Source organism: Macaca thibetana, chromosome 6 (assembly GCF_024542745.1).
Source record: "Macaca thibetana thibetana isolate TM-01 chromosome 6, ASM2454274v1, whole genome shotgun sequence".
Classification (NCBI taxonomy): domain Eukaryota; kingdom Metazoa; phylum Chordata; class Mammalia; order Primates; family Cercopithecidae; genus Macaca; species Macaca thibetana.
This window is the reverse complement of record NC_065583.1, coordinates 111596529-111619071: the sequence shown is the minus strand read 5'-3', so window position 1 is coordinate 111619071 and position 22543 is coordinate 111596529. Positions and strand designations below refer to the sequence as shown.

General features: G+C 43.2%; 1 long non-coding RNA gene across 1 annotated transcript; it reads left to right on the top strand.

Moving 5' to 3' along the window:
• Positions 1–9758: 9758 nt before the first annotated feature.
• Positions 9759–21554, top strand: LOC126956570 (uncharacterized). The gene is made up of 3 exons (XR_007726416.1): positions 9759–9835; positions 19655–20427; positions 21474–21554. It is a non-coding gene; the product is annotated as an uncharacterized LOC126956570 (long non-coding RNA).
• The last annotated feature ends 989 nt before the right edge of the window (positions 21555–22543 follow it).

Sequence of the window (22543 nt, the reverse complement as noted above, 5' to 3'; positions counted from 1 at the left end):
GCTGGGATCCCATTCCAAGCTCATGTGCTTGTGACAGAACTCAGTTCCCTGAGGCTATAGAACTGAAGTTCCTTGCTGGTTGTCAGCTAGAGGTTGCTCTCAGATCCTAGATGCTGCCTGCATTCCTTGCCATGTGGCCCCTTCTGTCTCCATGTAAGCAATGGGTTGTCATCCTTGCATCAAACCCCTCTCATACTTCAAATCTTTTTTGAAGAGCCCCATCTCTTTTAAAAGCTGACCTGATTAGGTCAGTCCCACCAAGGGTAATCTCACTATCTTAAGGTGAGATTTGGCATGTTAATTACATCTGCAAAATCCCTTTGTCATATAATAGAACACAATCATGGGAGCAATACCTCATTGGCCCTGTTCACACTCATTTTGAGAAGACTTAGGGAATCATTGGAGGTCGTTTTAGAATTCTGCCCACAGCCTACAGCACATAACAAAGAGTAATGATATGGTGAAGGCAGCTACAAAGAGCTGTGAGAATGCAGAGAAGGGTAAATGTAACTGTCTAGTGGCAGGATAGAGTTAGGGTAAGAGACGAGGTAAAGTTTGAGCTGATTGGGAAGAATGAGTAGGAGGAGAACAGGCAGGAAAAGGGCAGGCCCTTCTACTTTATTCCATGTGTCTGTTTTATATCCACTAGTACAGCTGAGGTCCTTGGGTAGGTGGAGCAGGCCACTTCTGGAGACTTCCTTCCCCAACTCCCGACATACCAACCACAGTCATGGACTCCTAGGTAGTGTTCAAGAAATATTTTGTATAGATTCAGTATCTAATTAATTTTGTTTTTATACTTTTATTTATTTATTTATTTAGAGACAGGGTTTTGCCATATTGGTCAGGCTGGTCTCGAACTCCTGGGCTCAAGCAATCCACCCCCCTCTCAGCCTCCCAAAGTGTTAGGATTATAAGTGTGAGCCACCATGCCCAGCCAATATCTAATTAATTTGTGATAGCCATGTAATCATGAACCTCTCACCTACCTTATTTTTTTTTTTTTTTTTTTTTGAGACGGAGTCTCGCTCTGTCGCCCAGGCTGGAGTGCAGTGGCCAGATCTCAGCTCACTGCAAGCTCCGCCTCCCGGGTTCCCGCCATTCTCCTGCCTCAGCCTCCCGAGTAGCTGGGACCACAGGCACCGCCACCTCGCCCGGCTAATTTTTTGTGTTTTTAGTAGAGACGGGGTTTCGCCGTGTTAGCCAGGATGGTCTCGATCTCCTGACCTTGTGATCCGCCCGTCTCGGCCTCCCAAAGTGCTGGGATTACAGGCTTGAGCCACCGCGCCCGGCCTCACCTACCTTATTCTTACTCTCTCTGCATCAGAGAAAAAAATTACAACAATAAAATGTGAATTTTATAAAACATTTTCACACACACGCGCACACATAGAGGAAATATCTAGTTGATTTTTGGTGACTGACTTCTATTAACCTCTTCCATCGTTTTCTTTTGCTCATCCTACCCACTTAGCTCACCTTGCCCCAGCTGAGTCATCCTTGGTCAGATGTTGTCTCAGTCAGGATTCTTCAGAGAAATAGAACCAATAGGAGACAGACAGATGGATAGATAGAGATAATTTTAAGAAACTGACTCATGCAATTGTGGAGATCAGCAAATCTGAAGTCTGAAAGTGTAGAGCCCACAGGCAGCCTGGAAACTCAGGCAGGAGTTAATGCTGCAGCCTTGAGGCAGATTTCATCTCCAGAAAAATCTTGACTTTTGCCCTTAAGAATTTTCAACGGTTTGTATAAAGCTTGTTCCCATTATCAAAAGTAACCCCCTTTACATCAAATCAGCTAACGGATGTTAACCACATCTACAAAATATTCTCCCAGCAACATCCTGATGTTGTTTGACTGAATAACTGGGTAATTCAGCCTAGCCAGGTTGACATACAGAACTAGCCATAACAGAAGTTTTCAACCAGGCTTGGACATTCTAGACCAGCCAAGCACCCTGGTGACTGAACCCTCAGTCAAAAGGTGGAGTAGCAGTGACAGCAGTGACCATCTGCACCCAGTCAATTTTGAATTTTGTGATATAATAAAATGGTAGTTGTTTTGAGACAGAGTTTTTTTGGTTTTTTTTTTTTTTTTTTTTTTTTTTGCTCTTATTGCCCAGGCTGGAGTGCAGTGGCACCATCTTGGCTCACTGCAACCTCCGCCTCCTGGGTTCAAGCGATTCTCCTGCCTCAGTCTCCTTAATAGCTGGGACTACAGGCGCCCGCCACCATGCTCGGCTAATTTTTTTTCATATTTTTAGTAGAGACGGGGTTTCACCACATTGGCCAGTCTGGTCTCAAATTCCTGACCTCAGGTGATCCGCCCACCTCGGCCTCCCAAAGTGCTGGGATTACAGGCGTGAGACACCGCGCCTGGCCAAAATAGTGGTTGTTTTAAGCCACTAAGATTGAGGTGGTTTGTCAGGTAGGAATAGAAAACCAAAACACCTATTGATTAAAAGAAGAACTTGAACCACAAATCCTTGGGTACAGATTAAAGGTGGAACAGCTCTGGGAACAGCAGCAAGATTTTGAGTCCCAGTCTTTGGAGCAAGACCATTAACGTGACTGTGCTCCAGTGAGCTCAGAACCATGTTCAAAGTTCTTCAGGTATCCATCAGACATGCGTTTCTTACCTTCCCCTTTCTCAAGAACACCTGGTTTCTGTTTGGGAATCCAAGAAATATACCATCTCCTTCCCCTCAAAAATGAAGCATATGACCTTGGCTAAGCCAATCGGCATCTCCTTGGATGTAGTGATCGATTCAGAGAAGGACAAATAACCTAAACCTGTTCAATCAGAGTGACTTTCTGAGCTTTTGCTGAAAATAGTGGCAATGATGCTCTTTCTGCCTTGCTGGATGTCAGTTTTAAAGCACACAGCTCCTTCCAGGAACTGCTGGCAGCCAGCTGGTGACCTTGAGGGGAGTTAAGTATTAATCCAACAGCCTAGAAGGAAGAACAGAGAGAGAGAAAGATAAGCCATGTCTTTAGTCCTTCCATTGAGCTGCTGGAGTAAGCCTCACCTGAAGCTAACTTTCTGCTGGCTTTTCAGCAAATTTCCTTTATTACTTAATCCTACTTAAGGTGTATGTTTTGTTATTTGCATCTGAAAGCTTGTATGTGTCAGGGCCATTTTTAGAAAGAATTGTTATGAGCTCTGCAAATACCTCAAGAGGTGTCTACAAAAAGGCTGTAACTCCTTTTCACCTATATCAAGAGTCGTCTTAAAAGCAGGGGAACGGAAAGAGATCCCATGACATCCCTACTGACACCAGGACTCTGGACTCTGCTTGTCACCTGTTAGGAAGGGAGAATGATGGGTGATGAAACTGGAACTAAAACCTTCTGTGCACCTACTGTGTGCCAGGCACTGGCCTGGATCCTTCATATACATTATCTTACCAAATATCTACAAAATCCCTTTGAGTGGTTATTCTAATTCCTGCAGATGTGGAAGCTGAAGCTTGGAGAAGATAATTAACTTGGTCAAGGTCATGCTGCTTTTAGTTTCAGGCAAGTTTCAAACTCTTGCTTGAAGAGTTCTTTCTGACTCCAATGCTCCTTCCCTCCCCCTAGGAGTCTTTAGACTTCTACCAGAAACACCCTCTCATATCAGTTCCTTTGTGATCACATCCACAGTAACTAACAGTGAGGATAAGGAAAGGAAGGCATAAAACTTTGGAGGCGGAGGTGTGGGTGTGGGGAGGAACAAGCCCTACTCTCCGCCTAACTCTAATAGTTGCACAGGCTGTCAAGCCTCATAGCCAGATGTGTTCCATTTGAAGCCAGATTCTTCAAATGTCAGAGCAGAGTCATCTACTCTGACTTTCTCCTTTTATAGTTGAAGAACTGAGTAAGGCCAGAGAGGTAAACTGACCTGCCCTAAAGCCATACAGCTAAAGGCTGAACTAAAACCAGGCTGTGCTTTGGCACCACCTCTGGTTCATAGCATAGACCTGGTTTCATTGCTTGACGCTGCCACTTACTGAATGGTTTGGGCAAGTTATCTAATCATTCCAGGCTTTGATTTTCTCAGCTGTATGGAATTTTAGCAGTGCTTATCTCTTGGCTATAAATCACATAAAACAGCATCAGGGAACCTAGTGAGTGCTAAGTGTTAACTTTCACTGATGGGCTCACAGCTCACTGTCTCAATGGCACTGATTCTCTTCCCATCCAGCCCCAATTGCAGCATCTCTCAGGTGTCTTTTTACACTCTAGTTACCTCTAGTGTGATCTAAATTACAGTCTGTCACTAATCTGCCTGTATCTGCTCTAGAAAAGAACTTACAATGACTATACCATGAAATCAGGGAGGCAATAGGGCGAGAGCCCTAATTTTAATCTTAATTTGTCTAACCTTTAGTTTCCCTTTTTCCTTTTTCTGACTGTTGGTGGAAGTAGGAAGAGTAAGGTTTTCCTGTTTCTCTTTCCATCCTTTCACTATTGAAATCTGCCACCAGGAAAGGATCTGATAAGTTCATTCTGTGGTAACTTACTGATAAGCCTTAACCAGTCACTTTGGTTTTTAAGGGCATTTGCAAGTTTCATCAAAGGTCAAAGTCTAAACCAAAGGATATCCAATGTTAGAGTTTTGGTATCAATCAAGAGTGGGACAGGTTTGCATTTTGGTTTGTTTTTGCTGGTGTTGGATCAGGGAGAATGAAAGGAAGGAAACCCAGAAGATTTTTTTATAAATCCAGGTTCCACCCTCCAGGCTGGGAGTGAGCTAACCAGGTAGGCAAGTGGGAAAGGTGAAGTGTTGAATATTCCCCACGACTTCCTGGTAGACAATCAGAATTGCCTTTGAGGGAACCTAGGGGTGGGAGTGGACGACAGATCCACCAAGAACCAAGGCCTGTACTGAGGACCAAAACTCCATGCGTCATATCCAAGAAACCAGAAGGGGACAATGCAACCCGTGAACAACCTCTGGAGTAAGTCTGAACCCAGAGCTCACACCCTTCTTTCCCTTGAGCAGGCTCTGTGCTGTGGGGCAGCGACAGATTCAAGGCTCTGAGATGGAGGGCACTCCCTACTGTTATTGCCCCTCTTGCTACCCTCTACTCTCAGGGTTGGCACACCTTCCAAAGAGTTGAGGGGGTGGTGTGGGGGGTGGGCAGAGGAGGCAATAGCCAATGTTACCAAGAGTCTCTTGGACTTTGAAAGAGCACCAGAGCTCCAGCCAGGTCGAAACCATCAGCCCACGTGGTGTTCTCTCTGCACTTCCTTCTCACATTCTCTGAAGACACAAGGAGGAAGTAGGAGTCCAGGCAGAACAGCTCCTCTACTAGAAGAGAAGACCTAGGTCAGGAACACAGGGCTGCGCATGGGAGCAGGAGAGGCAGAAGTAGCAGCACATGCCTTCCTGGTGAGGGGCCCCTGTGGTCCCAGGGCTTTCTGCAAGGATCTATGCAGCAAACACTCTATATACAGACTTGCCAAATGCATGTTTTCACACATACATGCCACTGGCTTTTCAAATGTATACAGAAGGCTATAGTGTGATAATGTGATTAATATCATCCCTAATTTATAATTTGTAATTCTTAGTTAGTCAATAAATGGACAGTAAAAGACAACTGCTCTTATATTTTTACTAGAGATGGAGTTTCACCATGTCGGCCAGGCTGGAACTCCTGACCTCAGGTGATTCGCCCACCTTGGCCTCCCAAAGTGCTGGGATTACAGGCGTGAGCCACCATGCCTGGCCCAATTTTGACTTTCAAAGGGGATTCTCACTCTTGAAAAGATTGGACATATTAGGCTACATCATTGCCTTTTCTTTTCCTCTCCTTAACACTGCCATGTGTGCCAATTAGAGCTTTATGATTGTGAGACATTTGCCCATCCCCTTCACCACCAGAAAACGGCTATTTGTTGTCCTCTGCTGCACACTGGATACAAATAATCAAATAAGTATATCCATTTAAAACTTCCTTTAAAAATGCCTCAGTGTATTTTCCATTGAGGAATATTTTTTATGTTCTTCCCTGGGGAGAATTTAGCCTAACCATCCTGCCTACCAGCTCCTTTACAATATGTTGATTTGGGGGCAGATTCTTTTGAAAAAAAAAAAAAAAAAGAAAAACTTAACTCCGCTTTCTGAATTTTCCCACTCACAAAAAAATTTAGCTAGATATGATCTACAAGCAAGATACACCTAAGTAGTCTGGGATTGGCACTCAGATTGTTAGTTAAATATCAATTCAAGGTCAAAGGCACACTGCTAACTTTGTTCAGTTTCCTTTGCACTAAGATAAATTGACCATCAGACAATTTTTGGTTATATTTCTAACACAGTTTTTAATTAAGTGACAAAATGTTTAAATTTACAAAAATATAGTTTACAACATTTAAGCAAAATAGAAGTGTACAAAGAAAAATGCCCTCATTAGCTCATAGGCAGAAGTGATTATCATTTGAAATGTTTAGGAAGATAACAATTGTGCTTACATCTAAGAAATTATTTTCTGTTTGTTTCTTTTTTCTTTTTTCCTATGAATACTATAGAAATTCAAACAAATGCATTTGTATAAAACACTGAAGAAAGGATACTACCTCCATCTCAAACTTCTACCCCTACTCATCATCTTTGTCTTCCTCCTCATCATCACCAAAGAATCAGCTACTTTCTGTGTTTTGTAGGGAAATCTGTGCCTGTTTCTCTTTAAAGCAAGTGGACTTTGTTTCCTTGGAATAAAACTCTGTGGCCTGGGACAACTCACTTTCCCTCTCCAATTGCTATGCAAAATATGAGGGGTCCTTAGGACTTTGATACTAAAATGACTATGCCCACCTTTTTTTTTTTTTTTTTAGATGGAGTCTCGCTCTGTCACCCAGGCTGGAGTGCAGTCTCCAGGAATTAGAATAACCACTCAAAGATCTCGGCTCACTACAAGCTCCGCCTCCAAGGTTCAAGCAATTCTGCTGCCTCATCCTCATGAGTAGCTGGGATTACAGGTGCATGCCACCACATCTGGCTAATTTTTTGTATTTTTAGTAGAGACGGGGTTTCACTGCATTAGCCAGGCTGCTCTTGAACTCCTGATCTCGTGATCCACACACCTCGGCCTCCCAAAGTGTTGGGATTACAGGTGTCAGCCACCGTGCCTGGCTGCCCACCTTTTATATAATTCAAAATAAAAGCAAAACTGGACCCTAAAACAAATGTCAGGATACCCAACAATTTGAATTGCCCCATGATGACTGTTTCCTTGCTTTGGGGAAATATAGAAAATTCTTTCAATATATTTATTTCTGCTGCTTCTGGCTTTGGCAATCAAACTCCGAAAGAACAAGGTACAATGTGTTGTCTCTGAGCTCTGAAAGTCTATGATTTGTCAGTTATAATTTGGAGAATAGAAGTAGAGGTGATGCAATTGAAAAGCATAAATAATATCAAATAAAGCTAAATAAGAATAGATTATTTTGAGAGACTGGGAGAAATTAACAAGACTCTTGCTAATGGGAGCCCTACTTCATAGTGAATTCCAAAGAATACAGTATGTGAAGGGGGGGGAAAAAGAGTAACTTTACAGTAGAGAAACCTGACAAACACTACTCGGTCACGTGATCAAGGTCGACAGCAACAGTCGTACATCATGTAGATAGTATAAACCCTTGATATGATGTGATAAAATGGTATCTTACCCCTGTGGTCTTCTAAAATCCATTACCCCTAGTCTAATCATGAGAAAAACAGCAGACAAATCTCAATACAGGGGGGCATCCTCTTATCTCTTTCAAAATTAATAGTCAGTAGTCCTCAAAACTATCGAAGTAATCAAGACTAACAAAAGTCTGAAAAACTCTCACAGCCAAGTAAAGCCTAGGGTGACAGGACAACCAAATATAATGTGGTACCCTGGATGGGATCCTGGAGTGGAAAAAGGAATTAGGTAAGAACTAAGAAAATCTGAATAATCATGATGTTTAGCTAGTAATAACATGTCAATATTGCTTCAATAATTATAAAAATTTCATTATTAATGTAAGATGTCAATAATAGGCAAAACTGGCTGGAGAGTTCATGGGAACCCTATAGTATCCTCAATTGTTCTTTAAATCTCAAACTGTTCTGTTTCACACTTTCGTCAAGGCTGGAGTGAAGTGGCATGATCTCGGCTCACTGCAAGCTACGCCGCACCACTCCACTCCACCAGTGTTCAAGCAATTCTCCTTCCTCAGCCTCCCAAGTAGCTGGGATTACAGGCACCCGCCACCACACCCAGCTAATTTTTGTATTTTTAATAGAGATGGGTTTTCACCATGTTGGCCAGTCTACTCTTGAACTCCTGATCTCAGGTGATCCACCTGCCTTGGCCTCAAAGTACTGGGATTACAGGCGTGAGCCACAGCACCTGGCCTAAAACAATTTTTTTAATGAATAAGCAATTATTTAAAATAATAATGACAATGGCCTGATGTCATTACACATTTTTGCACAGGCTCACGAAGCCCAGGCTAGGCTTTTTTCTTATCCTTTACATGTTGGGAAACGGCATAACACATTTTTGCATAGGCTCGCGAAGCCCAGGCTAGGGTTTTTTCTTATTCTTTACATGTTGGGAAGGGAGGCTTTTTCAACTCTGGCTAATGATTTTACCTTAACTGAATTTTTCCTAAAAATTCTCTGCAGTGAAAAGCTCAGTTAGAGCAGATATTTTAGCGTATGTGAATTATTAATTTACTCTGTTTTCCCATGGCCAACTCACCTGTTCTAAGCCACAGCCACCTGGCACCTTCAATTTGAAATGTATAAGGCATAAGGTATATGTTCCTCATGGAAAGAGTAAAAGTTATTTTATAGCCATACCAAGATTGGATTTCGGGTGTACCATTTATAAGCTGTGTAATAACGTTGGACACATTACTTAACCTCCCTGAAACTCAATTTTCTCTTTTATTAAAAAAAGAAAATCAACAACAAAGCTTTGCAGGATTGTAGTGAGTGAATAGTGTATGATTCGGTACCTGGAACATAAAACTTCTCAGTAAATCACGATTAATAATAAACAGTAACAAATAATGATCAGTCCAAACCAAGAGAAGATCATCTCCTTTGACTGTAAGAAAATATGACTTAAACAGCTCTTTCCTTCAAATCCTCCTTCCCACTTTAAGAGGGCACACTGCACCGAGCATCTAGAAGGCTCTCTGCCAACAGCAGCGCCAGTTTGTTATCTAAGTGAGTCTTGGTCATTAAGCAAAGTCAGGGTCTTTGTTACTGGTTTCATCCCCACTGGCCTTGCAGAGAAAGCCCAAGCCACAGGGTACATCTCTGCCTGCCAATGCCCTGTATTCCTGAAACAAAAAGGCAATAAAAAACACGACAGTTAGTGTCAGACACGGAGCCCGGGCTTGGGAGCGGGCGGGGAGGGCTCCCTTTTCTCCTTGTTCCGCAGCACCTGTCACGGAGACGGGAGATGGGGGCCTGGCCCGGGCTGGGCAGCCCCGCTTCCTCCTGCCCCCGCCGCGCTCCCTCCCGAGCGGCTCCGGCCCGGGCTCCCAGCAACGCGGCGGCGGCCCGCTCAGCGACTAGAAAGCGCCCATTGAGGGCTTGCAGCTGCCAGTGCCGCTTGCCCAAATCCGACATAAAGCCTCGACTTCAGCTCCAGTGAAGAAGACACTACTGTGTTCTTCCTGAGCCCCAGTCACGGCTATAAAACATTAAAAGCAAACTGGCGATTGTTAAACACTGCATTTGTTTACACCCCGAATCTTGAATCACAATGGGGCAGCTTGGCCTGCCCAGGCCCGGCGAGGCCCGGCTTTCTCCTAGACACTGAAGTCTGTTCTCCGACCCAAGGGACACAAGAAAAGTTGAGTAAATACCATATCGCTTTTCTATTGATAGATGTTTGCTCACGGAGACTTCAATAGGATATTTGGTTGCGGGGCGGGGGAGGGAGGGCGTTGGGTTGAAGTACACGTTCTTGCAGAACCAAAATGCTGTCACGTTAGCTTTGAGGCTTTCTAAAGTATCCTGAAAGAAAACAAACAAACAAACAAAAAGGCGAGTTACATAAACTATATCCGACCGAATTAAGGCATAACTGGCATCCTTAAAAACAAACAAACAAAAAACCCAAAACTGCTTAGAAGAAAAAATGGGGAGGGGGAAATAAACGAAATGATGATGGCAGTGTGGTTGATCGGTTAAGCCAATGGAACCTCAATACACTGTTCTACTCTTGCAAATTTCAAAACAATGTTTCATTTTAAAAATTACACTTAAAAAAGTCCCTTTGCTCTCTTTCTTTCCCAGGCTACAACACATAAAATAGATTTGCTTTTAAATGTCTCACTCTATTTCGTTTTCAGATTTTTCAGGGTTTTTTTGTGTGTTTTTTTTTTCTGGTTTAAAAACGTACATCATAATTTGGTAAATTGAGAAGATGCAGAAAAGAAGTATAATGAAGAAAGTAATTATAAGTCCCATGATTTCAATTCGCACTTGCTTATATTCTTATGTATTACCTTTCAATCTTTACATACACATGTGCACACACACAAAGAAAGAGAAAAAAAATGAGCATACCTAAATGGAATTCAATCCTACTTACCTTTATACCATGCCTTTTCCCCCCACCCCTTCTGGTTACCATTCCCCATGCCATTAGATATTCTTAAAAGGACGATTTGTAGTGACTTTGGAATATGTCTAGGCTATGTTTCTTTATGTCAGAAAAAGTTCAGACAGTTTTGTTTACATCATTCCATGCTTAGAAACTGGAAGAGGATGCTTATAGAGATTACAGGGAAATGTATTTTGCCCTAGATATATACCCCTTTCTTCAGGATCATTTAAGAATTGCAGCTGGATTCAGCATAGTATTTGGCAAGTACAAACATAGTAGTACAATGAAGTTTTCTCACCTTCAGATATGCTCCAAAAAGAGAATGAGAAGGAATGAAAATAGAGTGTGAGGGTGGGCTGTGGACATTAGGAGCAAAGCAAGAGAAAGGGAGACAATGCTCAGCCCACCCACCCACACACAGACATAAACACACATAAACACATGCGCACACACACACACACACAAATACACCAATTTCTGTAAGCCTCGCATCAGCTGACGTGATCTCTGTTTCTTAATTAAGAACCTCAGAATCAGGCCGGATGTGATGGCTCATGCCCCGTAATCCCAGCACTTTGGGAGGCGGAGGCGGTGTGGAGGGGATGGGGTGGGGATCACTTGAGGCCAGGGGTTGGAGACCAGCCTGGCCAACATGGCAAAACCCCATCTCCACTACAAAAACAAAAATTAACCAGGTATGGTGGTGCGTGCCTGTAATCCCAGCTACTCGGGTGGCTGGGTGGCTGAGGCATGAGAATTGCCAGGAGGCGGAAGTTGCAGTGAGCCACTGTACTCCAGCCTGGGTGACAGAGCGAGACTCTGTATCAAAAAAAAAAAAAGAACGTCAGAATCAACACTCAAAAGAATCCAGTGGAAAATCACAAGGATTAAAGTGAAGAGACATATTGCATATTAGAAATGCACAGCTAACCATGTGACAGCAGACAGGTCCAATGGCAAGACACTCGGCATTGCTTGAGCACCTGTTGCACACAGGGCTATACAATGGACATAGAAAGATAGAGATGAATAAATAAGTCACAAGCCTTGGTCCCTTGCAGTTCACAGTCTAATGGGGAAGACAGGATATAAGCAAGTGGTTTCAGCACAGTTTTGGAATTGCATGCAGGGAATTGAGTGAAGTCAGTGAGGGCCCAGTCGTGGAGAGACCAGGATTCACAAGAACATCCCAAGATCTCAGAGAGGAAGGGAACTTGGAGCCAAGTAAAGAAGAATAAGACCTTACAAACATAGGGGAAAACGAGACATAATGGGAGAAATTTTAACAGTTTAATTTTTTTTTTTTTTTTTTTTTTTTTTGAGACGGAGTCTCGCTGTGTCTCCCAGACTGGAGTGCAGTAGGCTCACTGTAAGCGCCGCCTCCCGGGTTCATGCCGTTCTCCTGCCTCAGCCTCCAGAGTAGCTGGGACTACAGGCGCCCGCCACTACGCCCGGCTAATTTTGTGTAGTTTTAGTAGACATGGGGTTTCACCGTGTTAGCCAGGATGGTCTAGATCTCCTGACCTTGTGATCCACCTGCCTCGGCCTCCCAAAGTGTTGGGATTACAGGTGTGAGCCACCGCGCCCGGCCTCATTAATTTTTTTTAAAAAAGGCAAGTGTATTTTAAAATGTCTGTTTTTCATAGGCTTGGGAACAAATGTTATTGGATACAGACTTGCCGTTGTTTTTGTAATAAGATATATTCCTTTAAAAGTTTGGTATATGGCAAATATTTGATTTTTTAAGCATATTTCAAAAAATTTGATATTTTAAGCATATTTCAAAAAAAAGGACTCACCATGTAAAGAAACTGAACTGTGAATTTGTTGTCTAGATAACACCCAATTTGTCTTTTCTTTCTCTCTCTCTCTCTCTCTCTCTTTCTTTCTTTCTTTTCTGAGATGGAATTTCCCTCTTGTTGCCCAGGCTAGAGTGCAATGGCACCAGCTCAGCTCACTGAAACCTCCGCCTCCTGGGTTCAAGCGATTCTCCTGCCTCAGCCTCCCGAGTAGCTGGGATTATAGGCGCCTGCCACCAGGCCCAGCTAATTTTTGTATTTTTAGTAGAGACGGGGTTGCACCATGTTGGCCAAACTGGTCTCAAACTGCTGACCTCAGGTGATCCACCCGCCTTGACCTCCCAAAGTGCTGGCATTACAGGTGTGAGCCATGGCGCCCGGCCTATTTGTCTTTTTTTCAAATGGACTACATACCACACGTAGTTAGTGCAGTCGTGAAAATAGTATCTCCCCACTTGTTCCATTCATTAATGTCAAATCCAAAAGGACGCTGAGTGAGTTTTATGTTTATTTGCTTAGGCCTATCCCCCAGCCCCCACCCACACACAGTCACTTACCCTACTTGTGTGTGAATATTGCAATTAAGATGGCAAAAGGCAGGCAGCAGCACAAGCACATGTGGCCATGGTGAATGCAAATGTTAAAGATTAACCTTCTTTTATAAAAGCAGGTTTAAGTGATTTTGAAAAGTATCATATTTGCAAAGCTAATTTAGTGTTTTTAATTCCCACACTGATTTTTCTTAACCCGTTTGCAGCCTCCCCAACCTACACAGTGACTTTGACTACTTCTTTCTTTTTCTTTCTTCCTTCCTTTCTTTCTCTCTTTCTCTCTCTCTCTTTCTCTCTTTCTTTCTTTCCTTCCCTTCCTTCCTTCCTTCCTTCCTTCCTTCCTTCCTTCCTTCCTTCCTTCCTTCCTTCCTTTCTTTCTCTCTCTCTCTCTTTCTTTATTTCTTTTTTTTTTGGAGTTTAAGATCATTTTTTCAAAGAGCAAGAGACAGGGAGAGGGAGGGGGCAACTACATCCCCCCAAGCCCTACCATGGGGAATGGACCCCTCCCTGCCTCCTGCCCCCTAAGTGGCTCCTCTTGTACTATGGGAGGGGGACTTCGTGCAAACTCTGCCCTGAGGGGGTCACAGTGACTCTTAAGATTGGTCAGGGCTGAAATTACAAGTTAGCAAAGAAAGGAACCAAAATAAAGAGGCAATTTTAGCTGCTTTCTCAGGTGGGCCCTTAAATTGTCACCTGCTAGAGTACATTTTCTGCAGTGACTGGAGCCTGCATCTTCAGATAAGTGCTCTGTCCATAGAGTCATGAAGCTGCTATTCTTAATGGGAAATGGATCATGCTCCACCCTTTAATTGAATAGAGCACTTGAATTCTTACAGTATTGAAAATCTCTATGAATTTAACATGGGAGGAACATGTGCCACATAATCTGGCCGGAGGGGTAGGGGGTAGGAGTCTATTCTTATCTTCCTATAGTTTTCCTCTGATCACTAGACCAGAATGTGTTTCACTGTGGTTAGAGTAAATAAAGACTCAGGATAACTTTTTTTTTTCAAACAAAACCAAAAAATTCAGTTGTCCTGAAAAGCACTGATAATGTGAAATAACACAACTGTAGCTGTTATTTAAAGAGTCATCTTGGTTTTATTTTTCTTAAATTGAATGTTGTTTTTTTCAGAAAACTGATGTTCCATGCATATATTTCTAGTTTGAAGAAACTTAAGCTACTTTTCAAGGCTATACTTAAAAAAAAAAGTCATTTTAAACATTGCATGATCCTGTTTATGAGGTTCTTAGGTCAATTACACCATTGTTATCTTTCTCTTCTTGAGCATAGTCTATAACCATTGGGGAAAATAATTAAATATAAATGTTTCTATGTTAACTTTGATTCTGGATGACTTATCTTTTTTTTTGAGACAATGTCTCACTCTGTTGCCCAGGCTGAAGTGCAGTGGCCTGATCTCAGCTCACAGCAACCTCTGTCTCCCAGGTTTAAGCAATTCTCCTGCCTCAGCCTCCCAAGTAGCTGGGATTATAAGATGCCTGCCACCACACCTGGCTAATTTTTGTATTTTTAGTGGAGATGGGATTTCACCGTGTTTGCCAGGCTGGTCTTGAACTCCAGACCTCAAGTGATCCACCCTCCTCGGCCTCCCAAAGTGCTGGTATTACAGGCATGAGTCACCGTGCAGGGCCTGAATGAGTTCTCTTAAGAATAATATCACTGAAGATGTTGTACTGGTTAACAATTACTATGTAATAAATTACTCCCCCACACCAGTAGCTTAAAACCATCATTTTATTTTGTTCATGGTTTTCTGGGAATTCCGGAAGTACTCAGCCCAGGCTGAGTTTCTCTCATGCAGTTGCAGTCAGATGTTGACTGGGGCTCCAGTGACATAAGGATCAACTGTCATAGGTCCAGCAGTTGAGGCCCAGATCTGCCACAGGTCCAGCAGTTGAGATGTCTGCTGTGAGCTTGGCAGAGGCTAACAAGGGTATCTACACCAGCATGGCTGTCTCAGGGTAATCAGACTCCCTACATGGTGGAAGACTTTCTCCAGAAAGGCCCAAGAGAATCAGACAAGGGCTTTTTCCAACCGGCCTCAGAGATCACACGGCATCACTATGAGGTTCAATTGGTTCCAATAGAATCACTAAGATTCTCTAGCTGGGAGGAGTATCAAATGATTTGCAGATACATTTTTAAACTGCCATACATGTGCTTTTGTGTTTTCCTTCACAAAAAACTCAGCATGTATTCTCTTTAGCTAAAGACCCCAGAAGTTTCTGAGTTCATTTTGTGCTTCCAGAACCTAGCACAGGGTATGTGTTACAGCAAATGCAGCCAAATATTTGTTAAACTGAACCAAAGGCTGATAAGCCATGAACTCCTGCCATCCACATGAAGGAGGGATTTTGTGGCTGCCAAATTTTTCTTTTGATCAGTTAGATGGCTTATCATGCTGATAATACCACTATATATATATATATATATATATAGAGAGAGAGAGAGAGAGAGAGAGAGAGAGATAATAGAAAACCTTGGTTTTTTTCCAAGGTAAAGGAGTCTCAGTAATCCTGTAGTCCCACCCTTTACCTTGTACCTCCCAACCCCACTCACCCCACCCGTTTCATAGCTGAAGCCCAGAGAAGTTAAGTGACCTAACCAAGTGATAAAGGTATGGTCTCTAGTTGTATTATGTTGGTGCAAAGTATTTGCAGTTTTTGCTATCAAAAGCAATTCCAGGCATTGTTTCTCGTCCATAACAAAATACTGTTTTCTCACTATTTGGGGTTATGACTTTATCAAAAATTGCAGGGACATTGTGGGAGTTAAGTCATTTTTATACATTGAGGGTGAGGGAAGTGATACTTCTGCCAACCTGTTGATCTCAGCAAGAATTCTTTTCCTCCCTGACCTTTCTATTTATTCCATCAGGCAGATAAAGAAAAGACCCAGAAAGATCTCACCAGGAGGCCATGGGACTCCAAGTTGCTCTCTTCAGATATAGGTCAAAAAAACTAACTTCCTGACCCTCTTCATGCCTTGCAATAAGATCTTGTAGTTTCTATGTCTGGGGCAGTGCTGAGTCTAGAAGGCTTCCTGTGATTTACAAAAAGCCTGTGAGGAAATGGAGATGTCCCTGAGCCTGCCTCAACCTGTAACAGTGATCCATTGTATTTCCAGGGGGCGGCCCATCATACTGTGATGTGAGACATCGGTCCAACCCTTTGGGGTCAGGAATGCAAAATGCCAAGTCATCTATTTTGCACCACAATGATGCAGTTTTGTCAGGAAAGATAGTATTTTTAAAGTGATCACCCAGTTGATTAACAAAAGGAAAGAAATCACACCTTCTCCTTTGAAGTTTGCCAGGCTTCCCCTAGCTAAAGAAGGCTCTTTCCTTAGCTCGTATCAGGACCATATTCAAGACTTTTTCAATTTAGAAAATTTATTTATGAGGAAAGGTGAATAATACAGCCAGTATATGAAACTAATTTCTTAGGTCAGTCAACATTTCTTTAAGTCAATTCATTGAATTGATGTTTGTGTGAATGTCTGGCTTATAGTGAGCCCTCAGTACATGTTAATTCCACTTCTTTTCCCAACACCATTGTATGGGGAATGACTCAGGTTCACGATGTTTAGTATTTCTCCAGAAGACTCTGAGTCTTCATTACCAAAAACAAAAACAAAAAAAAAGTTTAATAACATTTAACCTCCTGTATTTACTAAGGCAGAAAAACTTTCTAAGCTCCTTGTATTAGGATTCTCCAGAGAAACAGAACCAATAGGATGTGTGTGGTGTGTGTGTGGGGGGGGGTGTGTGTGGTGTGTGTGTGTGGTGTGTGTGTGGTGTGTGTGATGTGTGTGTGTGTGGTTGTGTGTGTATGTGGTGTGTGTGGTGTGTGGTGTGTGTGTGTGGTGTGTGTGGGGGTGTGTGTGTGTGTGGTGTGGTGTGTGTGTGTGTGGTGTGTGTGTGTGTGTGTGTGTGTGTGTGTGTGTGTGTGTGTGTGTGTGTGTGTGTGTGTGTGTGTGTGTGTGTGTGTGTGTGTGTGTGTGTGTGTGTGTGTGTGTGTGTGTGTGTGTGTGTGTGTGTGTGTGTGGTGTGTGTGGTGTGTGTGTGTGTGTGTGTGTGTGGTGTGTGTGTGGTGTGTGTGTGTGGGGGGTGTGTGTGTGGTGTGTATGCGGTGTGTGTGCGGTGTGTGTGTGTGTGGTGTGTGTGGTGTGTGTGTGTGTGGTGTGTGTGGTGTGTGTGTGGTGTGTGTGGGGGGTGTGTGTGTGGGGTGTGTGTGTGTGGTGTGTGTGGTGTGTATGCAGTGTGTGTGTGTGGTGTGTGTGTGTGGTGTGTGTGTGTGTGGTGTGTGTGTGGTGTGTGTATGTGGTGTGTGTGGTGTGTGTGTGGTGTGTGTGGGGGGGTGTGTGTGTGGGGTGTGTGTGGGGTGTGTGTGTGTGGTGTGTGTGGTGTGTATGCGGTGTGTGTGGGGGGTGTGTGTGTGTGTGTGTGTGTGTGTGGTGTGTGTGGTGTGTGTGTGTGTGGTGTGTGTGTGTGGGGGGTGTGTGTGTGGTGTGTGTGGGGTGTGTGTGTGTGTGGTGTGTGTGGGGTGTGTGTGTGTGTGGTGTGTGTGGTGTGTATGCGGTGTGTGTGGGGGGGTGTGTGTGTGTGTGTGTGTGTGTGTGTGTGTGTGTGTGTGTGTGTGTGTGTGTGTGTGGGGGGTGTGTGTGTGGGGTGTGTGGGGGGTGTGTGTGTGTGGTGTGTGTCTGTGGTGTGTGTGGTGTGTATGCGGTGTGTGTGGGGTGTGTGTGTGTGTGGTGTGTGTGGTGTGTGTGTGTGTGGTGTGTGTGTGTGGTGTGTGTGTATGTGGTGTGTGTGGTGTGTGTGTGTGGTGTGTGTGCATGTGTGTGTGTAGGGGGCAAGAAAGTTATTTTAAGGAATTGACTCGTGATTATGAAAGCTGGCACATTACAAGAGCTGCAGTGAGCAAGCTGGAGATCCAGGATACCTCATGGTATAGTTCCAGTCTGAATCCGAAGTCTGAGAACCAGGAGAGCTGATGGTGTGTCTACTCTAAATGATGGCAGTCTGAAGACCCAGAAAGAGTCAATGTTTCTGTTAGAGCCTGAATACAGTGGGGGAAAAAAATCTAATGTTCTAACTCTAGGTAGTCAGCCAAAAGGAAATTCCCTCTTACACATGGTAGCACCAGCTTTTTTGCTGTATTCAGCCCTCAACCAACTGGATGAGGCCCATCCACATTAGGGAGGGCAATCTACTTTACTGAGTCAACTGATTCAAATGTTAATCTCATCCAAAAGAACCATCATAGAAATACCCAGAATAATCTTTGGCCTAATACCTGGGCACCCCATGGACCAGTCAAGTCAACATATAAAGTTACCTATCACACTCCTTTTCCATTGAGCACTAGTCAAATTGAAATTTCATAGAATTTGTGTGTTTGTAATAGAAATGATTTTCTGGTTAACCCCGTTTTACCAAATATGTATGGTATATCCATTTCTCCTTAGGTTTTACTCTTTGCTCAGACCATTTCATTTTGGGGCATGCAAATAAATGGGATGCCCCCCTTATCCCTGCCCCATTTTCCCTTATCCCTATCCCTGTATGGGAATACAATGTACACTCATAACATGAAACCAAAGGGAGGATGTTCTATGTAACATTATTGATTCTGTGACCATCCTAGGAAGGAATGCTGGTGCGAACTCTCCATCTTCACCTCACGAATTAACAGACTTGTCATTAGAGGTATTACAGGGCTTGGAGTTACAGCAAAGCTTCACAGACATTCTCAGACATCAATCACATTTTGGTATTTGCAGCTCGAAGGCAAATCATCTGTACAATTATGATTTATATGAAATTCAGGAATCATAAATGTGCTTTGCTTTGGTCTTCCTCAGAAACCAGTAGCCTTTACTCATGGATGGTAGCAAGTTTGGCTTGCACAGTGGAGGCTGTGTGCTGTTGAGGTTAATAGCATGCAATTACCCGGGCTCCAACTGCAGCTCTAGCAACACAGAAGCAAAAGGGAAAACACAGCAGAGTTCTTAGAGTAGAAATAAAACTATAAAAACAATGGTTGAAGAAGGATCTTTGGGCTTGTTTTAGATAGAATTCATTAAATTTTTAATTGCTACACCAAAGACTATATCCATATAATCTTTAGATATGCAGTGAGGTAGGTACTGTTATTATCTCCATGCTAGAATTTGAAAACAGAAACATAGAGAACATAAGTAACTTGTCCTAAGGTCACTTTGATTTGAAAGCAGGGAGTGTGGTTCCAAGGTTAACCACCAAACTAGGTGTCTCTTTGTTGGGTGAGTCCTCTCTCTGCCACCCAAACAAATACACAGCCTGGCTCAGTGATTCCACAGGGGTGCTGCCTTCCACTGCCAAGTCCTATGGGAATACTGGGCAAAGGTTCTTTTCTGCTTTCAGGCCATACCCCTTGAGCATCAGGTAGAATACTATGGGGGATAAATGGAAGACCAGATCCAGTTGGGTCAGAGGCTTCTCCTTCAGATCTTCTGCTCTCCAGAGTCTTTTTCTACCCTTTCCCCTAACCATCAACCGCATGTTCCTTAGAGTTTTGTACTGTCTGTTCCACTCAAGACTTGGGTTTCCCTTTAACATTTTTGTTGGTTTTGTAATAAACATCTTGGTGCTGATTTCTTTCTTTCTTTTTTTTTTTTAACCAAATTTCACTCTTTCGTCCAGGCTGGAGTAAAGTGGTGCAATCTCGGCTCACTGCAACCTCCGCTCCCTGCACGTTCAAACGATTCTCCTGCCTCAGGCTCCCGAGTAGCTGGGATTACAGGTGCAGGCCACCAAGCTCGGTTAATTCTTGTATTTTTAGGAGAGACAGGGTTTCTCCATGTTTACCAGGCTGGTCCCAAACTCCTGACCTCAGGTGATCCACCTGCCTTGGCTTCCCAAAGTGCTGGGATTACAGGCATGAGCTACCATGCCTGGCCGGTGCTGAATTTTAATTCCACAACCAGCTGGGCTACCCTTGGTAATACACTCAGTAATCATTACCCTCCCCCTCACCAACCACTCACTTGATCACTCAACACATAGAGTCTCCTTCATTCCTAATGTAGACTAGAGAGCAGAGATAACAGTGGAGAGCAAAGGCAACATGGTCCCTGCCCTCACGAAGTTTATAGTCTAGTGGGGAAGACAAACATTATTCAGAGAGTTACATACAAATATAAAACTATACTGTGACAAATGCCACAAGGGAAAGGTGCAGAGTTTGATGACCCCAGGACCAGGAATTGACCGAGTCAGGGAGGTCAAGGAAGGCTTCCCTAAGGAAGTGGTGCAGAGCTGAGATCGGAAGAAGCAGGGACGTGCTCCACAGGAAGAACATGCTCAGAAGCCCAGTCAGCAGCAGGAAGGAGTGTGGTGATTTTGAGGAACTGAAAGAAGACCAGCATGGCTGGAGAACAGAGGATGGGGGTGTGATATGTGACGAGCGAAGAGAAGTAAGCGGGGGGCAAGATTGTGTAAGCCTCTGATCAGGATTCTGGCCTGTATGCCTAAAGCAGTTATTTTCAACTGCGGCTACATGTCAGAAGCACCTAGGAAGCATTTTAAAATACTGATTAAAGAATCCCATTCCAGAACCATCAAATCCAAATTTCTGGAAGTGAGAACCAGGCATAAGTATTTTTTTAAAAAGGTTCCAGGTGATTTTATTGTGAAAACAAGGGTGAGAATAATTGACCTATAGCAATGGTAAGTCACTAAAATGTTTGAAGATAATATGTATGCTATGAATGTTTAGAGGGAGTTGGAAGCCATCTCCAGATTTACATTTCAAAAAGCATCCTCTGGCTAGAACCATGGAGTTACCAATGCTTGAGAGTTCAAAAAGGAGACCACTTCAGTGACAACTATTTATTTATTTATTTATTCATTTTTGAGATGGAGTCTCACTCTTGTCATCCAGTTTGGAGTGCAATCTCGTGATCTCGGCTCACTGCAACCTCTGCCTCTTCAGTCCAAGCGATTCTCCTGCCTCAGCCTCCCGTGTAGCTGGGATTACAGGCGCCTGCCACCACGCCCAGCTAGTTTCGCACTTTTAGGAGAGATGGGGTTTCGCCATGTTGACCAGGCTGGTCTCGAACTCCTGACCTCAGTTGATCCACCTGCCTCAGCCTCCCAAAGTGCTGGGATTGTAGACATGAGCCACTGTGCCTGGCCAGTGACTACTATTGATAAATGGTGCAGGTGTGGATTAGGGTGGCATCAGTGGAGATGAAAAACATACATATATTTACAAGATTTCTAGTTGGTTAAACCACTGAGACTGGCAGAATGATGAAATGATGGATTCTATAGAGGGAAAAAAGAGAGCGAATGACTACCAGGGTTCTGCTCACACAATAAGATGGATAATTGTGCAATTTGTTGAGACAGGGACAAGGACTAGAACCAGAAATGTTTAGAGTGAGGGTGGGTTTTCATTTGGGCATGTGAAGTTTGCTTTCACTTTGTCATGCATGTTCTTTACCTCTCTTTTCTGTAGGTCATCCATACTTCATTTACCAGTCCTTGCTATTGATTATTCATTAAAACAAACAACAGCAACAGTAACCACAACAGCAGCAATAAAAATACCTTTGAACTCACTCAATCTTGAACTATTAAACATGTTAAGTCCATGTCATTGGCCTACTTAATCAACCCTTGGTTGTAACTTGAAGCAGCTTACTGATAAGAAAATAAACTTCTCATAAAGTATAACTACTTTCTTAGCAAAACTATTTATTTCATCTTCTCTTTAAAATTTTTGATACTATGGGGTTTTTTTTTGTTTGTGTTTTTTGTTTTTTTGGATTTTTTTTGAGAGAGCGACTCACTCTGTCACCTGGGCTGGAGTGCAGTGGTGTGATCTCAGCTCAATGCAACCTCCATCTCCTCGGTTCAAGCGATTCTCCTGCCTCAGCCTCCCGAGTAGCTGGGATTACAGGCACTCACCACCACCCCTGGCTAATTTTTTGTATTTTTAGTGGAGACAGGGTTTCACCCTGTTGGCCAGGCTGGTCTTAAATGCCTGACCTCAGGTGATCCATCCATCTCAGCCTCACAAAGTGCTGGGATTACAGGCATGAGCCACCACACCCAGTCTATTATGTATTTCTCAAGATATTTAATGCCAAGTAACAGAAACCGCACTCCAATGAGTTAAAATAAAAAGAACATTATTATAAGAGTATAAAGGTATCTTATGGAATATAAGAATAAATCTGTGGCTAGAATTCAGGAAAAGCTAGACCCATGAACTCATGACTTCACAGTTCCCTCTCCCCAGCTCTTCTTCTCTTGTGCATCTCCTTTGTTTTTCTTTCTCTGTTCTCAGAAACTAGCTCCTATCACTTTTCTTCTTAACATGAACAAAAATATGACAAGTGACAGCTCTTGAGGTTTAAGCTCTAGAGCTCAGACATCAGAGGGAAACAATCTTAACTCTTTCAGTACAAAATCTAAAATCCTGGGGTAGAAACTCAAGTAGACTAGCCTTCCTTCTCCAGACCATCAACTGTAGGCAGGAAGTCAGAGCTGGGGAAAAAGCTGTGACTATCTCACTTTGATTCA